The 21,326-nt window shown below is 46.2% G+C and overlaps 1 protein-coding gene across 1 annotated transcript in view; it reads left to right on the top strand.

Annotated features, from left to right (window-relative positions):
* NKAIN3 (sodium/potassium transporting ATPase interacting 3) overlaps positions 1-21,326 on the top strand; it is a 736,848-nt gene that overhangs the window by 530,782 nt on the left and 184,740 nt on the right. The window lies entirely within an intron of this gene.

A 21,326-nucleotide genomic window follows, 5' to 3' on the forward strand; every position in this document is an offset into this window, starting at 1 on the left:
ATTGGTAGTAAAAAAAACAAGATGAGATGTTGTGAACAAGCAGTACGGAGTCATCAGACTGTCATCGACTTTTCTCTACAAGATTTTTGCTGAAAGTGTATTCTTTATTGTAATTCAAAGGTGGCTGATCTTAGTACTTTATCAGATAAAAACATGTCTACAGTCAAGTTTTTTTTTTTTGTTTTTTTTTTTAAGTTGGAACAGTCTAAGAATTATCTGCATTATTATTAGATAAACCATTTTACTTTTCAAACAGTAAATGCAGGCCATAGGAGGTCATTGTAAAAGCCGCGATTAGGTAGTGAAGGAGGTTTAATTTTGGGGCCCAATAAAAAGCAGGGGCTTATCGCCCGCTATTTATCGGGGCACCATTATTTAACCTCCATGCCGCTGATGGCAGCTTTCACTGGCGGCATGGAGTAGGTACACAGAACTTAGGCAGGGGGGTTAGGGTTAGACAGTGGGGGTGGAGTGGTTAGGTTTAGGTATGGTGGTGTAGTTGTTACAGTTAGGCTGCGGGGTGGAGTGGTTAGGGTTAGACGCCAGGGGGTCTTAGAGTTAGTTAGGGTTCAGTGTGAGAGTAGGCAGAGGTGCAGGTATACATTACCTGGTCCCGGGCGATCACGTCTCTAGAGATGGCCCGAACCTCCGATTTTCGCGAATTTCCGCAAAAGTTCGGTTCTCGCGAACTTCCGTGAACCGCAATAGACTTCAATGGGGAGGCAAACTTTGAAAACTAGAATCACTTATGCTGGCCACAAAAGTGATGGAAAAGATGTTTCAAGGGGTCTAACACCTGGAGGGAGGCATGGCGGAGTGGGATACATGCCCAAAGTCCCGGGGAAAAATCTGGATTTGACGCAAAGCAGCATTTTAAGGGCAGAAATCACATTGAATGCTAAATTGCAGGCCTAAAGTGCTTTAAAACGTCTTGCATGTGTATACATCAATCAGGGAGTGTAATTAGAGTACTGCTTCACACTGACACACCAAACTCACTGTGTAAAGCATCGCAAACAGCTGTTTGTGTTGTGACGGCTGTGCTGGACTGATGCGCACCATGGCGAGAGTGCAGGCGATAGAGGTTTTCAAGCCCATATGGTTGCCAGGCTGTGGAAGCTCAATGACAGAACAACAGTGACTGTCCAGCTGATCAAATTTGGTTTGTCCACAATGAAGCAATGACCTTATTATCACTCATATAACCGGTGGTCATTGCTTCATTGTGATACGCCCCTTCACTGCCGCAAGGTAAGGATCACAAAGAGGAATTGGCACATGTACATGCCTTTTCTTTTGTTGTTGCAGCTGCAGTGTAGGCAGAAAAAATAGGCAGGCATGTACACGCACCAGAAAAAGTAAAAATTCAGGAATCCACCTGAAGTCCTAGACCCTGTTGGTGGTGGCGGAGAAGGAAGTCAAGCGGCCTGTGGGCAGAGGTGCTGTGTGGGGAGTGACTTAGTCTTGGGGCAGGCAGTTACACGGCGTGCAGGCAGATATGCTGTGTGTGTGGACTGATTTAGTCTTGGGGTGGGCAGTAGGCCTCCGGGATCCATGCCTCATTCATTTTGATAGAGGTGAGGTACCAAACACTTTTGTGACTTAGGCGACTTCTCTTCTCAGTGACAATGCCTCCAGCTGCGCTGAAGGTCCTTTCTGACAGGATGTTTGAGGCAGGGCAAGACAGAAGTTGGATGGCAAATTGGGACAGCTCTGGCCACAGGTCAAACCTGCGCACCCAGTAGTCCAAGGGTTCATTGCTGCTCACAGTGTCTACATTCACAGCCAGGTAGTCGGCTATCTGCCGGTCCAGGCGTTGGTGGAGGGGGGATCCGGAAGGGCTAAGGTGAGGCGTTTGACTAAAGAATGTCCGCATGTCCGACATCACCATGAGATCGCTGGAGGGTCCTGTTCTTGCCTGCGTGGACATGGGAGGAGGTTTACTGGCAGTGGTACCTTTATTGCGTTGTGCTGTGACATCACCCTTAAACGCATTGTAAAGCATAGTTGCCAGCTTGTTCTGCAAGTGCTGCATCCTTTCTGCCTTCAGGTGAGTTGGTAACATGTCCGCCACTTTGTGCCTATACCGAGGGTCTATTAGCGTGGCCACTCAGTACAGCTCATTCCCCTTGAGTTTTTTTATATGGTGGTCCCTCAACAGACTGGACAGCATGAAGGACGCCATCTGCACAAAGTTGGATGCAGACGTATTATCCATCTCCTCTTGTTCTTCCTCAGTGACGTCAGGTAAGTCCTCCTTCTCGCCCCAACCACGAACAATACCACGGGAACGTTGAGCAGCACAAGCCCCCTGCGACGCCTGCTGCGGTTGTTCTTCTGCCGCCACCTCTCCTCCTCCTTCAAAGAAACACCTTCCTCATCAGCCGAGTCTGACTCCTCTTCCCCACAACGCTTCCTCCTATAACTGTTCCTGTTCACGCTCCTCTACAGCTTGATCCACCACTCTACGCATGGCACGCTCCAGGAAGTAAGCATATGGGATCAAGTCGCTGATGGTGCCTTCACTGCGACTCACCAGGTTGGTCGCCTCCTCAAACGGCGGCATGAGCCTGCATGCATTTTGCATGAGTGTCCAGTTGTTGGGCCAGAACATCCCCATCTCCCCAGACTGTGTCCTTCTACTGTAGTTGTAGAGGTACTGGGTGACTGCTTTCTCCTTTTCTAGCAGGCGAGAGAACATAAGCAGGGTCGAATTCCAGCGAGTCGGGCTATCGCAAATCAGGCATCTCACCGGAAACTTGTTTCTCCGCTGAATATTGGAAAAGTCTGCCATGGCTGTGTAAGACCGCCTGAAATGCCCACACAACTTCCTGGCCTGCTTCAGGACGTCCTCTAAGCCTGGGTACTTTGACACAAATCTTTGAATGACTAGATTCAGCACGTGTCATGCAGGGTACATGTGTCAGATTTCTCAAATTCAAAGCGGAAATTAGATTGCTGCTGTTGTCACACATCACGTTGCCGATCTCCAGCTGGTGCGGGTCAGCCACTGATCCACCTATTTGTTAAAAGCAGCTAGGAGAGCTGCTCCAGTGTGACTCTCCGCTTTGAGGCAAGACATGTCTAAGATGGCGTGACACAGTCGTACCTGGCATGCAGCATAGGCCCTGGGGAGCTGGGGCTGTGTAGCTGGAGAGGAGATCGCAGCACCAGTAGAGTTGAACTGCCACTCAGCCAAGGAGGAGGACAACAGCGAAGAGGATGTAGCAGGAGAAGAGGGCAGGAGGCCTGTCTGCAAGCCGTGGAGGTCTCACAAGTTGGTCCTCTGAACAGCCACATACTTCCTGCTTGCCATCAGTCACCAGGTTGACCCAATGGGCTGTGTAAGTAATGTACCTGCCCTGTCCATGCTTGGCAGACCAGGCATCCGTGGGCCGGTGGACCCTTGACCAAACGCTATGTGCCAGAAATGACACCACTTGCCTCTCAACTTCACGGTACAGTTTGGGTATCGCATTTTTAGAGAAATAATTGCGTATCTTTCACTGTGGTGTCCAAATGGCCACAAATTTACGGAAGGCCTCAGAGTCCATCAGCTGGTATGGTAACAGCTGGCGAGCTAACAGTTCCACCAAGCCAGCTGTCAGACGCTGGGCAAGGGGGTGACTGGCAGAAATTGGCTTCTTCCGCTCAAAGATTTCCTTCACAGACACCTGGCTGCTGTGGGCAGATGAGCAGGAACCGCTCAAGGTCAGAGGCGGAGTGTGGCTGTGAAGGTGCAAGGGAGAAAGCGGCTGAAGATGCTGCACCTGAAGGAGGAAGAGGAGAAGGAGGGTGGCTTTTCTTTTGTGTGCTGCTTTTCCTCTGGTGCTCTTCCCATTGCAGTTTGTGCCTTTTCTCCATGTGCCTTCGTAAGGCAGTTGTCCCTACGTGGGTGTTGGCCTTTCCTCGGCTCAATTTTTGAAGGCAGAGAGAACAGATGGCATTGCTCTGATCTGAGGCAGACATGTTAAAAAATTTCCAAACCGCTGAGCCCCCCTGGGGTGATGGCACTATGGTGGTATCATCAGCTGACGTTGAAGGGCATGTTGGCTGGCTGTCCATAGGTGGCTATACATGGCGCCGGACACTGCCACCAGCTGTTTCTGATGACGAGCTCCTCATGCTTCTTTCAGGAACTCGTCTCCTCCTACTCCTCTCTGACTCCCCCTCTGAACTGTCCCCCTGTTCAACTCCTCTATTGGGAACATACGTGCCATCCGTATCATCGTCATCATCATAATCATCCTGCCCAGCTTCGCTTGCCTCACACACCTCCAAAACTGCACCAACAGCAGGTACTTAATCATCCTTCTCCTCACACATTACGTCCATAGTGTCGCCTAACTCACACATATGATGTGGTGTAACTTGCTTAGTGCCTTCATCTGGTTGTAACAATAATGGCTGTGCATCAGTGATTTCCCCACCAAATAACTCCTGCGACCTGTCAAATGCAGCGGATGTGGTGCTTGTTGTAGCGCTGGTGGCTGCGGAAGATGAGGTGTTCTGTGTTAAATAGCCAACCACGTCCTGACAATCTTTGGAGTTGATGGGACGTGCCTTCTTCTAAGCACTGTACTTTGGTCCAGGGCCACACGAAATCACATCAGCACGACCTCGCACAGACCTGCCTGGTGGCCTTCCTCTGGGTCTGCCTCTACCTATGCCTCTACCTGTTTTGTCCGTTTTGTCCATATCGGGGGGGATGAAGTGAAAGGTATGCACTGACTTGACTAATACAATGTGCAGTCACACAGGTTCAGTTAACAGGTATGCATGGAGTGGTATATCACACTGCGTGCACTCACGTAGGTAGGTGGGTGCACTGTGAACAACAGGTAGGTGTATGCAGTGATGGATATTACAATGTGCACCTGTCACACACAGACAGATACTGGACAGGCACAGTGACACTGCGTGTGCTCACGTAGGTATGTGGGTGCACTGAAGTGAACAACAGGTAGTAGGTATATGCAGTGATGGGTATTACAATGTGCACCTGTCACACACAGACCGGTACCGGACAGGCACAGTGACACTGTGTGCGCTCACATCGGTAGGTAGGTGGGTGCACTGAAGTGAACAACAAGTAGTAGGTATATGCAGTGATGGGTATTACAATGTGCACCTGTCACACACAGACAGGTACCGGACAGGCACAGTGACACTGCGTGCGCCCACGTAGGAAGGTGGGTGCTCTATGAACAACAGGCAGGTATATGCAGTGATAGGTATTACAATGTGCACCTGTCACACACAGACAGGTACCGGACAGGCACAGTGACACTGCGTGCACTCACGTAGGTAGGTGGGTGCACTGAAGTGAGCAACAGGTAGTAGGTATATGCAGTGATGGGTATTACAATGTGCACCTGTCACACACACAGGTAGTCACTGAATGTGCTGGGCCTGGCAGTAGCACACACAGTAGGAATTACCAAGGCTGTCTATGCAACACAAGTGTCTGTGGGACACACACACACAAAAAAAAATAGACCACAAGAACAAGATTAGCTCTCAAAAGAGCTGTTGAGGGGTGCTTTTTTAGCAATAAGAATTAGCAAGGAGCAAGCTAAGAAGCCTACAAGAGCCTAACTAAGCTTTCTCTATAAGTCTCTGCACAGCAGCTCTCCCTTCTCTAATTACTGCAGGCACACGAGTGAGTCCAATGCCTGACGCTGCCTGCCTTTTATAAGGGAGGGGTGGGGCTCCAGGAGGGAGTGTAGCCTGATTGGCTACAATGTGCCTGCTGACTGTGATGTAGAGCGTCAAAGTTGACCCTCATGATGCACTATGGGGGCGAACCGAACTTCCAGAAAAGTTTGCGGTTCTCCGCGATCGCGAACCCCGGAAGTTCGCCGGGAACCGTTTACCAGCGAACCATTCAGGCCATCTCTACACGTCTCCTCCACTTCCTAGTTAGTTTGCAGCTGTCCTGCAGCCAACCAATCACCATGCGGCATCAGTCCTCACATGGTGATTGGCTAGCTGAGATATGGGACTAGTTCACAGTGCTCAGTTGCGTGGCAGAATAATTCTGCATGTCAACTCAATGCCCATACAATTCTTTGGGCCTGTTCACAGTACTGCGATGTAACAGATCGTAAGAAGTTTTGAATCAGGATAACATTTATTGGCTAACTTAAAAGTACGTATATATATATATATATATATATATATATATATATATATATATATACTTACTTTATATATTGATTGTTTTTATCCACTTTCAATCTTCAATGAGAAAACCTTGTTCTGTCTCGTAGCTTTTTTATGCAGCGCATGTCCTCAGTGTGGATTTTAAAAGGTGAATAGTTCAGCTCCATTATCAAAAGGTAGTGTGATAACAGCACATTTTGTTAATTGTAATACTGATCCTATAATCCTCTGCATTGTAAAGGTGGCTTCTTTGATGTGCAGAAAACTAAAAGGAAATTTAACAGAAGAATATATGAACACCTTATAGACATTAATAACTGTAATTTCAAATCGCCGATATCCAGACATAAATGGGATACATGGAGAGACATTAACAGTTTTGGCATTGGATCATTTGCACATTAATCAAATGGGTGTGACCTGAATTAACCTTCCTACAGTGTGAGTTTAGATGGATATATAATCTGAAAGTCACCACAGCACCCGCATGGGGCATCAACTTTTGAGCTTTCCTTTAAAGGGATACTGTAGGGGGTCGGGGGAAAATGAGTTTACCTTACCCGGGGCTTCTAATGGTCCCCCGCAGACTTTAAAGTCTGAAATTCCAGAAGTGAACCAGAGGCGGGGCCGGAGCATCAGTGAGTGGCTGCACGGGCACAGGATGCCTGCGGGGGATCATTAGAAGCCCCGGGTAACTTCAACTCATTTTCTACCGACCCCCTACAGTATCCCTTTAAGGCTTCTTTCCCACCAAGACGTTGCGTTTTAGGGGACGTTATAGGTCGCATAACGTGCCCCTAACGTAACGCCTGGTGGTGCTGGAGGAGAACGCCACCAAGAGCTGCGTTATTCAGCTCTCGGTGCGCCTTTTTTGTGCTGTGCGATGCGGAGACCACGTGATCCGCATCACGTGGTCCCGCCAGCCAATCGCCGCACAGAGCGGCCACTCCAGGAAGTAAACACTGCACGTCACAGTGCAGTGAATATTAATTAGCCATGTGGCTGGCCGCGGTGGAGGAGAGGAGACCTCCTCCTCCAACATCACTGAGCATGTGCAAACAGTCTAACGCGGCTTAGCCGCGTATAATGCACAGCATGCAGCACTTTCTTTTAACTTGCTGCGTTACAATGTAACGCAACGTGGGCACTGTGAATAGCCCATTGATTTTTCATTGCTGTGCGGTGGGCTGCGTTACAGGCTGCTCTAACGTGCGCCTGTAATGTCTAACTGTAAAAACGCAGCCTTAATGGAGGCTGCCATATTTATTACCTTTTAAACAATAACAGTTGCCTAGCATCCTGCTGATCTCTTTGGCTGCAGTAGTATCTGAATTACCGTACACACCTTAAACAACCATGCAGCTAATCTAAAATGAATTTTTTTTTCAGAAACACCTGATCTGCATGTTTATTCAGGGTCTATGGCTAAAAGTATTAGAGGCAGTGGATCACCAGGACTGCCAGGCAATGTGCATTGTTTAAAAGGAAATAAATATGTCAGCCTCCATATGTCTCTCACCTTGGGTTCCCTTTAACCCCCATTTGTTTCAAAAATATGCCTGTATATTCCTGTTTCGAACACTTCTGTACACTCCACTGTCTGTTTATGTGCAATACTGCGTATTAGCAGTCAATTTCTAGCGGGCATGTGTTGCATTTTTTTTAAAGCTAGAATTGTATTATTTGTATTTTCATCAGGCACTAAGCGGGTATATTACAATTGTTTTGTTAACATAAGTAAATTGTTAATTTCAGTTAAAGTGCCCATATATCAGTCGACTTGGCGGCCAATTGAGCATCCAATTTGATAATTATTATAGAATTGGATGCAATTGATGACGCCACAAGCATGCCTGATCAACGATTCAACCAATATCGGCTTGACATTGGTTGAATGTATCGATCAGACATGCTGCAAGATGTCAGGCCTACGTAATCGATCTGGTGCGCGGTGGTAATGGCTTGCGATATCAGGACGAGCGAGGAACACAACGAAACCCCCAGCGCTGTTTCCCCTGATGTGAATGTGCCTCCTGTCTGTGTATTTATGCTTTACCTGTCTGCTGTGGTCCCGCTGCCCGCATTGCTGCTGGGCTTCGGAAAAGCAAGCACACGCGCCATGTGCTTAACGTTGGAACCCCGCCTGCAATATGGACAATGCATGAGGACCACGGCCGGAGACAGCGGACAGGTTAAGTATTAAATGCACATTCACATTAGGGGGGCAGCAACGGAGGCCGGCGGATGTGGCGTCACAAGGCCGCTTCCCAAAAGATTTCATGCTGAAATCTTTGGGGAATTGGTCTGCTGGTGTATGGACAGGCAACAGATCTCTTTTTGATTCAATCAGAGAGAGATCTGTCTCTTGATCGATCTGCCCTTGAGTCGTCTGATGTATGGCCATCTTAACAGTTTCCCCTATATCACTCTTTTTTGCTTTTGACACAGTAAATAATGCCATACAGACCAGGCCAGGTCTGTTCTAATGTCTATTGTCTGCCTAAATCATGGCACTGATTTTGTGTGGTCCTATGAGCTCTGGGTATGGTGTGCATAGCATGGCTTAAAGAGACTCTGCAACACAATTTTCAGCCTTATTTCTTCTATTCTATAAGTTCCTATACCTGTTCTAATGTGGTCTGGATTACTGCAGCCTTTTCTAGTTGCACTGTCTCTGTAATATATGTAATCTTCTTTTGTTTGTTAACTTTTGTCGACCCAGGGAGGAATGGGCTGCCTCTGTTGTAATGAATACAAGTTATGTATGTCCCCTCCAGGCTCTCTTCTGGGGGCTGTCTCTGCTCTCAGTTTCAGTTTGTCTGTGATGCAGTCTGTGAGGCTGAGGGGGGAGGGAGCTGCCTGTCACATACTGAGAAACAGTGGGGACTGAGTGGAGTGCAGATAATTCACTATGTAATAAAAAGTTGTAACTATATACTTGAACATATATATATATATACACACACATATACATACACATATTAGTGTATGTGTGTGTATATATATATATACACACACACACACGTATGTGCGTGTATATATATATACACATATATACGCACAAACATCACTTCCTGGTTAGCGGCCATGTTTTCTGTTTGTAAACGCTGACTAAAACTGGTGATTGAAAGCCCGGTTCGCGGCGGGGAGTGGTGGAAACGGCAAAGAGGGATCCATGAGATCACAGTGACGCTATAGGTATGTTTTTTATTGTACAAATCGGACAGTACAGATACTCTTTAACCTCACAAGGGTGTTGTCACTGGTCTGTGTGTGTGTACAAATTGCCATGCTATAGTTTTCAGTGAGTTACAAGGATTCTCAGTGTACAGCCATGCCCCCTGAGAAATTCTGGTTTAACCTGACAAAATGTGTAAGGTCTGCCGCACCTACTAAAGGCCGACCTAGACCCTGCACAGCAAGCATGTACTTAAGCCTGGTACACACTTACAATTATAATTGGCCAATCACTGACCAATTTTACCACCCCCATGAGGGTTTACCTACACAATCTGTTCATAGTATTCAATACCTTTTGACTATCATACTACAAAGAGGTGGTAAAATTGGTCAGTGATTGGCCAATCATAATTGAATGTGTGTACCAGGCTTTACTCTGCAGACCTTCCACAGTATTCAGCTGAGCAACTAAAAACAGACTTCTGAAATCTGTCCAATGCATCTTGGATTGGAGCTGCTTAACTGACTTATGATGCAAGTAGCCTCTGGGTAGGAACACACTAGGCGTTGCTTGAAAGGTTGCATTTTGCTGCATATGCGTTTGTACATTTTAAGTGCGCTTTAAGTGTGTTTTGAGTGCGTTTGCATTTTGCAGATGTGTTTTGCTTGTGTTTTAATGCATTTACGTTTTGCACATATGAATCGCAAATGTGTTTTGTATGCATTTTATATGCATTTTATACTCATCACTAGGAAGTCAACAGGAAGTGGAAATACATCATTAACCACTTCAGTACCAGCAGCCTCTGCCCCCTTATCCCATTCAGGTTCTGTTCACCTCCCATTCATTAGCCTATAACTTTATCACTACTTATCACAATGCACTGATCTATATCTTGTTTTTTCCGCCACCAATTAGGCTTTCTTTGGGGGGTAAATTTTGCTAAGAGCCACTTTACTGTAAATGCATTTTAACAGGAAGAATAAGAAAAAACGGAAAAAAATCATTAGTTCTCAGTTTTCAGCCATTATAGTTTTAAAATAATACATGCCTCCATAATTAAAACTCACGTATTGTATTTGCCCATATGTCCCGGTTATTACACCGTTAAAATTATGTCCCTATCACAATGTATGGCGACAATATTTTATTTGGAAATAAAGGTGCATTTTTTCCGTTTTGCATCTATCACTATTTACAAGTTTAAAATAAAAAATATATAGAAATATTTCATCTTTACATTGATATTTAAAAAGTTTAGACCCTTAGGTAAATATTTACATGTTGTTTTTTTTTTATTGTAATGTTGTTTTTTTTTATAGTAAACATTTTATTTGGGTAGTTTTGGGAGGGTGGTAGGTAAACAATAGATTTATAATGTAAATGTGTGTTAATTTAAATTTTTTTTTTTTACAGGTGTAGTATTACTTTTTGGCCACAAGATGGCGGCCATGAGTTTGTTTACATGAAGTCACTCTAAGCGTAACATACGCTTACAGTGACGCATCGGGAAGGGAACGGCTAGAAAAGGCGCAGCTTCCGAGAGAAGCTGTCGCTTTTTCAGCGGGGGAGAGGAATCAATGATCGGGCTCCATAGCCCAATACATTGATTCCCTGGCTACCGAATCTGCGGCCGGGAGTGCGCGTGCACGCGCGCGATTGGCCGCGGGAGCGCGCGGTAGCGCGCATGCTTCCTGGACGTAGAAGCTACGTCCAGGAACCAAAATAGGTTAAGGACCAGAGGCTGCTGGTACACTAAAACACTGCATACCGATGAATCGCCACAAAAATCCGTCGCTCCCACCGGTCACGCCACTCTGTCCCCGCCGCAGGCCGCTCTCTCTGACGTCTCTGTGACGGCAGATCGCTGTGCACCTGTCAGGAGCCGCTTTCATTGGCTCCTGACGCTGTCACTCAATGTAAGCCAATGGCATTGGCTTATAGTAATGACAGGGCCAGGAGCCAATGAGAACGGCTCCTGCCCGGCTCACAGTGCTCTGCCGGCATAGAGGCGGCAGGGCAGCACATGGGAGTGGCGGGAAGGGAACGGGCGGGGACGCGCGGTGAATGGGACGTAGAGCTTACGTCCGGTCAGAACCACATCGCCACCCGCCCGACGTAGATTTAAACTGAGTCGGTCCGAAATTGGGTAAACTTGTTCTTTTTGTTGTTGTTGTTTTATTTTAAACACAATAAAATGCTATACCTCTGCATCACCATTAGCTTACATTATGTCCGTTTTAAATGCGTTTTAGACAAAATATACAGCAAGAACAAATAGAGTGCAAACCAATGCGTTTTTCATGTGGCCCATTGATTTACATTATACGCGTTAATGCTACCGGTTTACGCAATGCTAGCATTTCTGCCTAGTGTGTTCCTACCATTTGTGTCCGGTACATATTTATGCATGTCACCTGCATTCTCCTTACTGGCTATTCTGTATATGGTACCATATTGCTAAGACCTCTAATTCCATATGCTATAACTATTATACAGTCTTGAACGTGCGCTCTTGAAGAGATCTAGGATTTATGGCTGCATCTGCATGTGTGGCATGATTCATCCCACTTGTGAGAAACCATTGAAGTTATGATTTACTGGATCAACAAATAACTGTGTGACATGTGCTGCTGTTTTCCATGTGCGATTTATGGTACAATCTCTGCTGCTACTTGGAGATTGATTTACAAACAGCGAAACAGACGCTTACCAGCGAGTCCTTGTGAAACTCTTTTGACTCTTTGTGGACATTTATCGTTGGATCTCAGTTACCTTCACCATGATGGGACATACAGTATATACATGTTGTGATTTGTTGCGTCATTATTCAAATGCTTTCTTAACTGAGTTCCTTTGGATTAGCTACCCTTTAAAGGTCCCATTTGACCAAACATTGAATTTTTGGTAATACAAAAAAGTGGAGTATCTTTTCCCATATACACTTCATAGTTTGGGAGATTTTAGCTATCTAAATCACCCCCCCCCTGTCTAGGTAGCCTGAATAAGTGCCCCCCTCCGTACAGGTAGTATACGTAGCCCTGCATAGATATCCAGATGTAGCCCACCTAGTATAGGTATAGCCCCAGTCCAGAGGCGTCCGAGCCATTAGGCAGCTATAAATTTTCGCCTAAGGCGACAGGAAGAGGCAAGGGCGCTTCTGCACTGAGTAGTGAGAGAAGAAATGCCTCTCAGCTGACTCAGGTGTCAGTTTACACAGCAGCAGCAGCGGGGCTGACTGGACTTCAGCTCAATGATTCAAAGAACCACAGTAATGAATGAGTCAGTGAGAGAAGGCACTCATCCTAGTCAGGGATCCGAGGAGTACAGCATCATCAGCTCCTGAGTCCGACTCCTGAGAATTCAGTCCCTCTCTCTCTGCTACTGGTAACTGCGTGGATGTAGAGACTGTGTAGCAGCCAGGCATTGACTTCCCCCCAGGCCGCCTTTCATTCAATGATTTAGGGTTGGTCCTGTGTCTGCTGTATTCAGGTTTGTTGATGTAAGGCAATGTAAAATACTAGGCTAGCTGATAAAAGTGCAATTAGAGGGCAGGCTAGCTGGTAAATATACACAGCATGATGTAGAACTCGTCTGGAGGGTCAGTGGGAAAAAATCTGTCTGGTCTCTCTCCATTGTTATAATGACTGCATGTGCAGATAAGGTCTTAAACAGGTTGAAAAGTTTTGACAGTCCCTAGACTCCAGGAGGGCTGCTTGCTGACTTGTGTAAGAGATTGGCAGGGACAGCAGTCCTATTACCAGCAACTAGTCTCTGTGTAATGTGGGACTGCAATACAGATAAACTGCTCCATCTCAGGCTATTCTCAGTCTCACTCCACTCCTCCTATCTCTGTATGTGTATAGTGTATGTCTACTGTGTGCTGTGTGTGTGTGTGTGTGCGCGTGCGTGCGTGTGTGTGTGTGTGTGTGTGTGTGTGTGTTGTGTGCAGTGTGTGTACTGTGTGTGTGTGTGTGTATGTTGTGTGCAGTGTGTGTACTGTGTGTGTGTGTGTGTGTGTGTGTGTGTGTGTGTGTGTGTGTGTGTGTGTGTGTGTGTGTGTGTGTGTGTGTGTAGTGTGTGTACTGTGCTGTGCGTGTCTAAAGTGTGTGTGTGTGTGTGTGTACTGTGTATAGTGTGTATGTTGTGTGCAGTGTGTGTACTGTGTGTGTGTGTATGTTGTGTGCAGTGTGTGTACTGTGTGTGTCTGTGTGTGTATAGTGTGTGTACTGTGCTGTGCATGTCTAGAGTGTGTGTGTGTGTGTGTGTGTGTGTACTGTGTATAGTGTGTATGTTGTGTGCAGTGTGTGTACTGTGTGTGTGTGTGTGTGTGTGTACACTGTGTGTGTGTGTGTGTGTAGTGTGTGTACTGTGCTGTGCGTGTCTAAAGTGTGTGTGTGTGTGTGTACTGTGTATAGTGTGTATGTTGTGTGCAGTGTGTGTACTGTGTGTGTGTGTGTATGTTGTGTGCAGTGTGTGTACTGTGTGTGTGTATAGTGTGTGTACTGTGCTGTGCATGTCTAGAGTGTGTGTGTGTGTACTGTGTATAGTGTGTATGTTGTGTGCAGTGTGTGTACTGTGTGTGTGTGTGTGTGTACACTGTGTGTGTGTGTGTGTATAGTGTGTGTGTGTACTGTGTGTGGTGTGTGTGAGTGCATGCCGCAATAAGTATATTTTATGGTGAAACGCTCTGCTGCATAACAACTATTTTCAGGTGAACCCATGCCGCAATAAGTACATTTTCTGGTGAAACGCTGCTGCATTATGATTTTCGGGGGTCATGGGGGTGGGGTTCACCACAGGAGTGGTGTTCACCATGAGGGGTGCGGGGTATGGGACTGGGGGCAATCACGGGGGGGGGGGGGGGTGCCACAGGATTTCTCGCCTGGAGTGACAAAATGGCTAGAGACGCCCCTGCCCCAGTCAGAGCTAGCCTAGTATATGTAGCTAGAAGTGCTCCCCTGTATAAGTACCCAGAAGTATACCGCCACCCACCCCATGTAGGCAAAAGGACCCCCTAGTTTAGGTAGCCAGATGTAGCCCCTTCCCTTCAACATAGCTTACCAGAAGTGACTTCCTGCTCCATGTCCTGTATCCGTTCCTGCCTGCCCTGTGATATCCTGCTCCTGGCTTGTATTCTGACTTCACTAGTAATCTGCATATCCAATTTTAATTAGACAGCGCTCCTCCAGCCTCCACTTTAAATTCTCTGCAAGAGCCAGGTGCGTCTGATGTCACCAGGAAGCCAGCAGGACACTGGCTGGATTTTGAGTTCCAATATAGATTGTCAAAGGTGGGGAAGGGACGTCAGAACCACTGTTGGAGTCACAGTGCTGACATCGCTGGGCAATTGTGATAGGCCTTTGAAATTTCTACATATGTAAGTGTGCTAGATAACGCAGGCTGCCAAATATGTTTAACGGTTTAACGCTATGATGGATTTTATAATTTTTTGTTTTTAACTGCATGGATTCTGGATTAAAAACCGTTTTAATACAGTGAACAAGAGCATCGGCCTGATACTTGTGACTAAAGCGCTAGACCCACCTGATCTCTGAGATGGATGATATCTGGTGAGCTGGTTTTTTTTGAAGGGGGCAGAGAGGTAAGAGACACGTTGTGGAGCATGTGTGGTTATCACTTTTTCACAGTTGGCTGCTGTGGTTGCATTTATAGCAGTGGTGCACTCTGTGTAGACATTTGTTCTTGCAGAGAATTTAGAGTGGCGGAGCACTCTCTTATTAACATATTATCAGGGCCGGTTCTAGCTAAAATGGGGCCCAGGGCAAAAGTAATCTGGGGCCCCGACACCAATACCCACCACCACAACAACACCCCCCCTGGCTGCCGCTGGCCAGACTCCTCCCCTCGCTAGCTGCCCCCCTGCAGTGTAATAACGGCAGTGGGAGACAGACACACTCACCTCCCGAATGATGCAGGCAGTGCAGCTCCTGTCTGTCTCCCCTGTAGTGCTTGTCCTTCACTTCCTGCTTCTCCGCTCAAGCACTAGAGCCCAAACGGATTAGCAGGAAGTGCAAGACAATCACCACAGGGGAGACAGACGGGAGCTGCACCGCCTGGATCGTTTGGGAGATAAGTGTGTCTGTCTCCCGCTGCCTTTATTACACTGCGGGGGGACAGCGTGCGGGGGGGAAGGGGAGAAGTGAGCTGGGGGGGGAAGGGGAGAAGTGAGCTGGGGGGGGGGGAATCTCGCCGGCCACAGCTGCGGGGGAGCACGCAGGGGTATGTGGCAGTCCAGCAGCCAAATGATTTGAGGCAAAGGGGGACACTTGGGGCCCCTATGGATGCCCCATTTGCCTCTATGGAAGCGCCGCCTCTGCATATTATACCTGCACACCACTGAAACCATTGATAGCGAACCCATAGAGACTTGAACACGGGGACTAGTGTGAAGTAAGCCTGTGATACAAGTGGACACAATTTATTTGGTTGGCGCAGTTTCTGTGATAACATAATCTGCATATCCTGATCTCAGCTTCTTTTGGACTATTGTTTGATCGCTGCCTGCCCTTTCATCTCGGCTAGTTTGACCTTGTCTCTAGTTACCAGCTTGCTTTGTGCCTGCACTCTCCCAGTGGAATCTCCTGTTCTCTCCATCACTGGTGGAACAATGCCGGGGATGTGACCTTAGGGCTATCAGGCAGCAAAGTAGTCCATTGTCCATTGCCCACTAGGGGTGGCGGCTCATCATCCCTTGTGGGGTGCTCTGGTGAAGACCCATAGTTGCTTAAATTCCATTCCCTGGGAGAGCACATGCTTACCGCCCGTGTAGGGGTCAACAGGCTCCCTGAAAATCCTAATACCTGTACAGCCTGCACATTATCCACTGGTGAGTCATCATCACGTTTGCTGTCAGTGTACGTTTGCTCACAGTGTACCTACCCTGTATTTGAGGGAAACTCAGCAGAATAGCCTAATAAGACTTGCCAAACCGGTTACGACCATAAACATTTGTTATATTCTCCTATTTTGCCTAGTGTGGTGAGAGTACTCCTGCCATGGGTCTCCATGAGGCCCACCATGGATCCTTGTATCACCGTCGCATAGCAGCCGCTTTAGCTTAGCTGTCACTGGTATTTGTAATGCCCAGCACTGGTTACGTGGAGTACAACAGGTGAGGTCAGCACAGTTCCTCTGTCTTGGGATGTTTCATAAATAGGCTTTCATTGTTTGTAATGTGCACAAGAGACTGATATTTACTGTTACTCCTAATAAAATATGTTTGATTATAATAGAGTTCTCTGCACAGGATACAGAGAATTATCTATACATGTCAAGCTTGTGTTCTGACAATGTGGGCGTAATTCAAATTTTCAATCATTTTATTAATGATATCAGCAAATATAATGAAAACCATAAAAACTGTGTTCCACATCCGTACACTTTATAGGAGTGAGTGATGGGACATTGATCAGGTCTTCTAGGGGCTGCATTATCTGCTCCAGTTATCTCAGAAGCTTGTCCTTTCATCCTCCCTGCTGATACCTCTGCCCCAGCCATGAAAGGTGTTCAGCACATGGGCTATCTCTTCACTACATTCAGTACAGAGAAGACACATTAAGGGCCCTTTTCCACTAGCAGCCGCTAGCGTTCACGCTGAATGCTAGCGATTGCTGAATCGAAAAGCTAAAAAATTACCGGCGATTTCCCGACGTTTTGCGGCTGCGATTTTACTATGCTATGCACTGCATAGCAAAATCGCGGCAAATTTCGCTCCGCCACGCGTTCACGTTCCTGTAAAAACGAATCGCGGTAGTGGAAATGACCTACCGCGATTCCTATGTTAAAAAGCAAACCGTAGCGATTGTAAAATCGCTAGCGGTTTGCGACTTTCCGATTCAGCCAGCGCAAACGCGCTAGTGGAAAAGGGCCCTCAAGGTGGCCATACATTAGGCATCTTGGCGGCCTATCGACCATCCAATTCGATTATTATAATTGAATTGGATGAAAATCGGTGCTGCCAAGTACATGCCCGACCGAAAATGCGACCAATTTTGGTCACATTCCCGAAGTGGTTTCCTAGTACCCCACGCCCCATGTGGTTTCCTAATAAGGGCGCATATGTGACATCACAGATGCGTGCCCTTACTAGGAAAGCACCTGGGACGCGGGTGTAAGCAGATGAGATATCCCGGATGAAGCGGGGGACAAGCGCAGGTTGCGGACAGGTAATGTATCCTTTACATGGTGCACATTTACATTAGAGGGGCACCCCGTCGGGGCAGTGAGGCGGCGGATGCTGAGCAAAAGGCCAATTCCGGATCAATTTCAGCATAGTATTGATTGGTAATTGGCCTGTGGTTTATGGGCTGTTGATAGACTTCGTCTCTTGTTCGAATCTGCCCATACGTCGCTAGATGTTTGGCTACCTTAAAGAGGAACTCCAGTGAAAATAATGTCATAAAAAAGTGCTTCATTTTTACAATAATTATGTATAAATGATTTAGTCAGTGTTTGCCCATTGCAAAATCTTTTAAATCCCTGATTTACATTCTGACATTTATTACATGGTGACATTTTTACTGTGGGCAGGTGATGTAGCTGCTGCATGCTTTTTTGGCAGTTGGAAACAGCTGTCAACAGCTATTTCCCACAATGCAGCAAGGTTCTTTGTGGAAGGGGTTTCACCACAATATCAGACATGCAGCGCACCCTGATGGTCTGTTTGTGAAAAGGAATAGATTTCTCATGTAAAAGGGGGTATCAGCTACTGATTGGGATAAAGTTCAATTCCTGATGCTTCTATCAGCCCCCTGTAGCAGTAATGTCCCACGTCGTCCTCCTCCGATCCGCCGTTCCCCGCCGCCAGCCCCGGTGTAGTGCGGCACGCCGTCCAACTGCGGCTGCGCGCCCGTGGCTGCGGTCTGCTCGCTCCCGCCCGCGTCATCAGAAGCTTACTGCGCAGGCGCAATACAAGAAAACTTCGTACTGCGCCTGCACAGTAAGCTTCCGATGATGCAAACGGCAGCGCGCATTATTCGGTTATGTCAGACGAATAATGCCCGGTGCCAGCGGCAGGGAATGGCAGATCGGAGGAGGACGGCATAGGACATTACTGCTACAGGGGGCTGATAGAAGCCCCAGGTAAGTGGCGATTTTTATCCTTAGCAAACCCACACAGAACCCCTTTTAGGCTTAGTTCACATTATAAAATGCAATCACAAGTGCTGAGTGCTTTTTGAAGCAATTTTACCGTTGTTTTTTGATGTATTTGTGATTTTTGTAAGAGCTTTTGTTTTTTCGATTTGAACTTTTCTGTTTGCAGACAATTAGGAAGTGAACTCTTTGACCTGGGATTGAATATCTTTAATTTATTTCATAATGAAAAGCGCTCACAAAATTGTTTTCATAAACCTTCCATTGAAGTGCAAATTCTCAGATTGGAAAAAAATGTGAGAACACTCACAATGAAATTCATTACACAATTGCTGTTAAATCACTTTTAAAAAATGCTAGCGCTTTAAAAAAAAAAGCTCAAAGCACTCATTGGGCTTGATTCACTAAACCGTGATAACTCAAATATCACACCTTATTAAAGATATCACACCTTATCAAAGTTAACACGCCTTATCAAAGTAGCATAGCGAGCGCTACAAACCAGCAGGGGCTCAGTGCAGGACGAGTGCAATTGCCAATTAGCAGTCATAACTACATAGCGCTTGCTATGCTACTCTGATAAGGCATGTTAACTTTGCTAAGGTGTGATATCTTTGATAAGGTGTGATATTTGAGTTATCACGGTTTAGTGAATCAAGCCAATAGTGTGAACAAGCCCTAAGGCAGGCTGGGCTACCGTGAAGATAGGATTTATTATAAATCTAGAACATCCTGTAATGTTGAAGATTAGGGATAAAGCCTCAGTATGGAGAGTTGCCTTTTTTATGTGACTGTTACTGATTTTACCTAAAGTGTCTTAGCTAAAATGCTTAAAGGGAACCAGGGACGAAATAAAGAAAAGATTTTATACATACCTGGGGCTTGCTTCAGCCCCATACCCACGGATCACTCCCACGCCGCCGTTCTGCCTGCAACTACGAGAACCATCTCCCGTCTCTGACGTTATCGGAGCCAGCTACGCAGGAAAAGTGCGCCATCTACGTATCTCCAGCGGCTGCCATGACAAATTCCATTCCTAGTAAAAGAACAGCTCCAACCAGCAGTCCCAGAGATAACCAACAAACAGCAAGCAAGCTGTTCTGCTCACGTGCCCCTATAGATACATTTTGTGGTTGACAAGCCCGCCTGTCCTGGCTCTGTTCCACATACACAGGCATTGGGCTGGCCCCTATGTGCTCTTGTGCCCCCCCTGCATTTGTGGGGTCGGTAGTTATGCCCCTGGGTTTGACCTTTGGAGACCATTGTAGTTTAGTGGTGCCATAGTATGGCAGCCTCGGCTCTTGACTTTCGTACATTATCCCCCCCATCCTTCCAGAACCTGTATGATCCAAAACCAATTCCGGCTACAAACCCCCATTTGTACTTGGCAAAATAAGTTATTCTGATTCTGGTTGCAGAACAGCCACATCGCAATTAACTGTGTCAAGTGGGAAAGGGGCCTTAAACAAAATCAACCAGCCTGGTATACAGGATTATTCCAAATCAGAATAATTTGAATGTTTGGAGTTACCAAATGTTATCTCCATCTATTTGAGAAAAATGTCCTTGCAATATTTTATGCAAAAAAAAAAAAAAGCTTAAAGCGAAATTCTGCTTTCATTATAACATTGACATATACCAGTGGTGTAGCTAGAGATCATGGGGCCCCATAGCAAAACTTTCATGGGGTCCACCTATGGAGGCACTCTGAAGCAATGCTCCCTGCCCCTACCCTATGGATATGAGTTAATTGGGCAATTTACATTCTCATGCAATCAACACTGCACATAGTTCATGGGCAAAGTCAGAGAGTGGAGGAAGACAAGAAAGTTAATGGTGAATACATAAAGTACCCACTGGGCCCCCTATGCTCCAGGGCCCCATAGCATCTGCTATGGCTGCTATGGCTAATGCTATGCCCCTGCCATGGACACAGATCAGCACTGCACAAGGCTTTCTGTAATATTAACTTTATGTTCAGCTTTCAGCTAGTCATTTCCAAAGCTGATATTAATCTGAAATCCACTTTGCAACCATGGCAACAGTGTCCTATTTGTAGTACCAGAAACTCGCACCTTGCTGCAGGTTGGCTTGGTTCACACATAAAAAGGTGTACAGCCCTGTCCTGTCAGTTTTTGACAGTAGGCATCGGGTTTGTATGTGTTTCTATAGATGTGTTCACACATAAATCTGTACATTTCTGGCCCGGTCCAGTCCGTTCAGTTTTCCATGTGTTTCTATGGGTGTATTCACACATAAAAGGTGTATGTTTGCGTTTCAGTCAGATAAAACTGATAGAAAACTGATGCAAAACTGATAGGACAGGCCAAAACTGGGCCGAATATGTGCAGATTTATGTGTGAACCAGACCAAAAGCCCTCTTCTTGCTTGTAAGAATTTGTTCACGCTGTGCCAAAATCCAAATTCGCGTTCACCACAGTTGTAATGTATTTCAAAGGTATCACGTTGGCATTGCGTTTACATGTGATGTTTTAGATCTGATTTTTCTACATGGAACATTCAGCAGGTGTTTTTTTCCATGTGTGCTGTGGATCGTGTTAAATGCAAGTCAGTGATGATCTGAAACATTGCAGAAAAATTGCATGTGTGAAAAATTGTATGCGATTTTGAAAGTGATTAGACACATTTTCATGTTAATTAGCATCATTGATATGCACTGGAAAATCACAATTCAAAAATGTAAACACAGCGTGCACAAAAATCGCAAACCAAATAACCAACATACATTTTCATGTAAATTAACTTTATTGGTATAAACAGAAAAATCGCATTCCAAAAATTTGCATACGAACGCACAACAAATATCTAATCTGTACCTGAAAAATCTCACAAGGTAGTTTTG

This window comes from Hyperolius riggenbachi, chromosome 5 (assembly GCF_040937935.1).
Source record: "Hyperolius riggenbachi isolate aHypRig1 chromosome 5, aHypRig1.pri, whole genome shotgun sequence".
In the NCBI taxonomy this organism is placed as follows: domain Eukaryota; kingdom Metazoa; phylum Chordata; class Amphibia; order Anura; family Hyperoliidae; genus Hyperolius; species Hyperolius riggenbachi.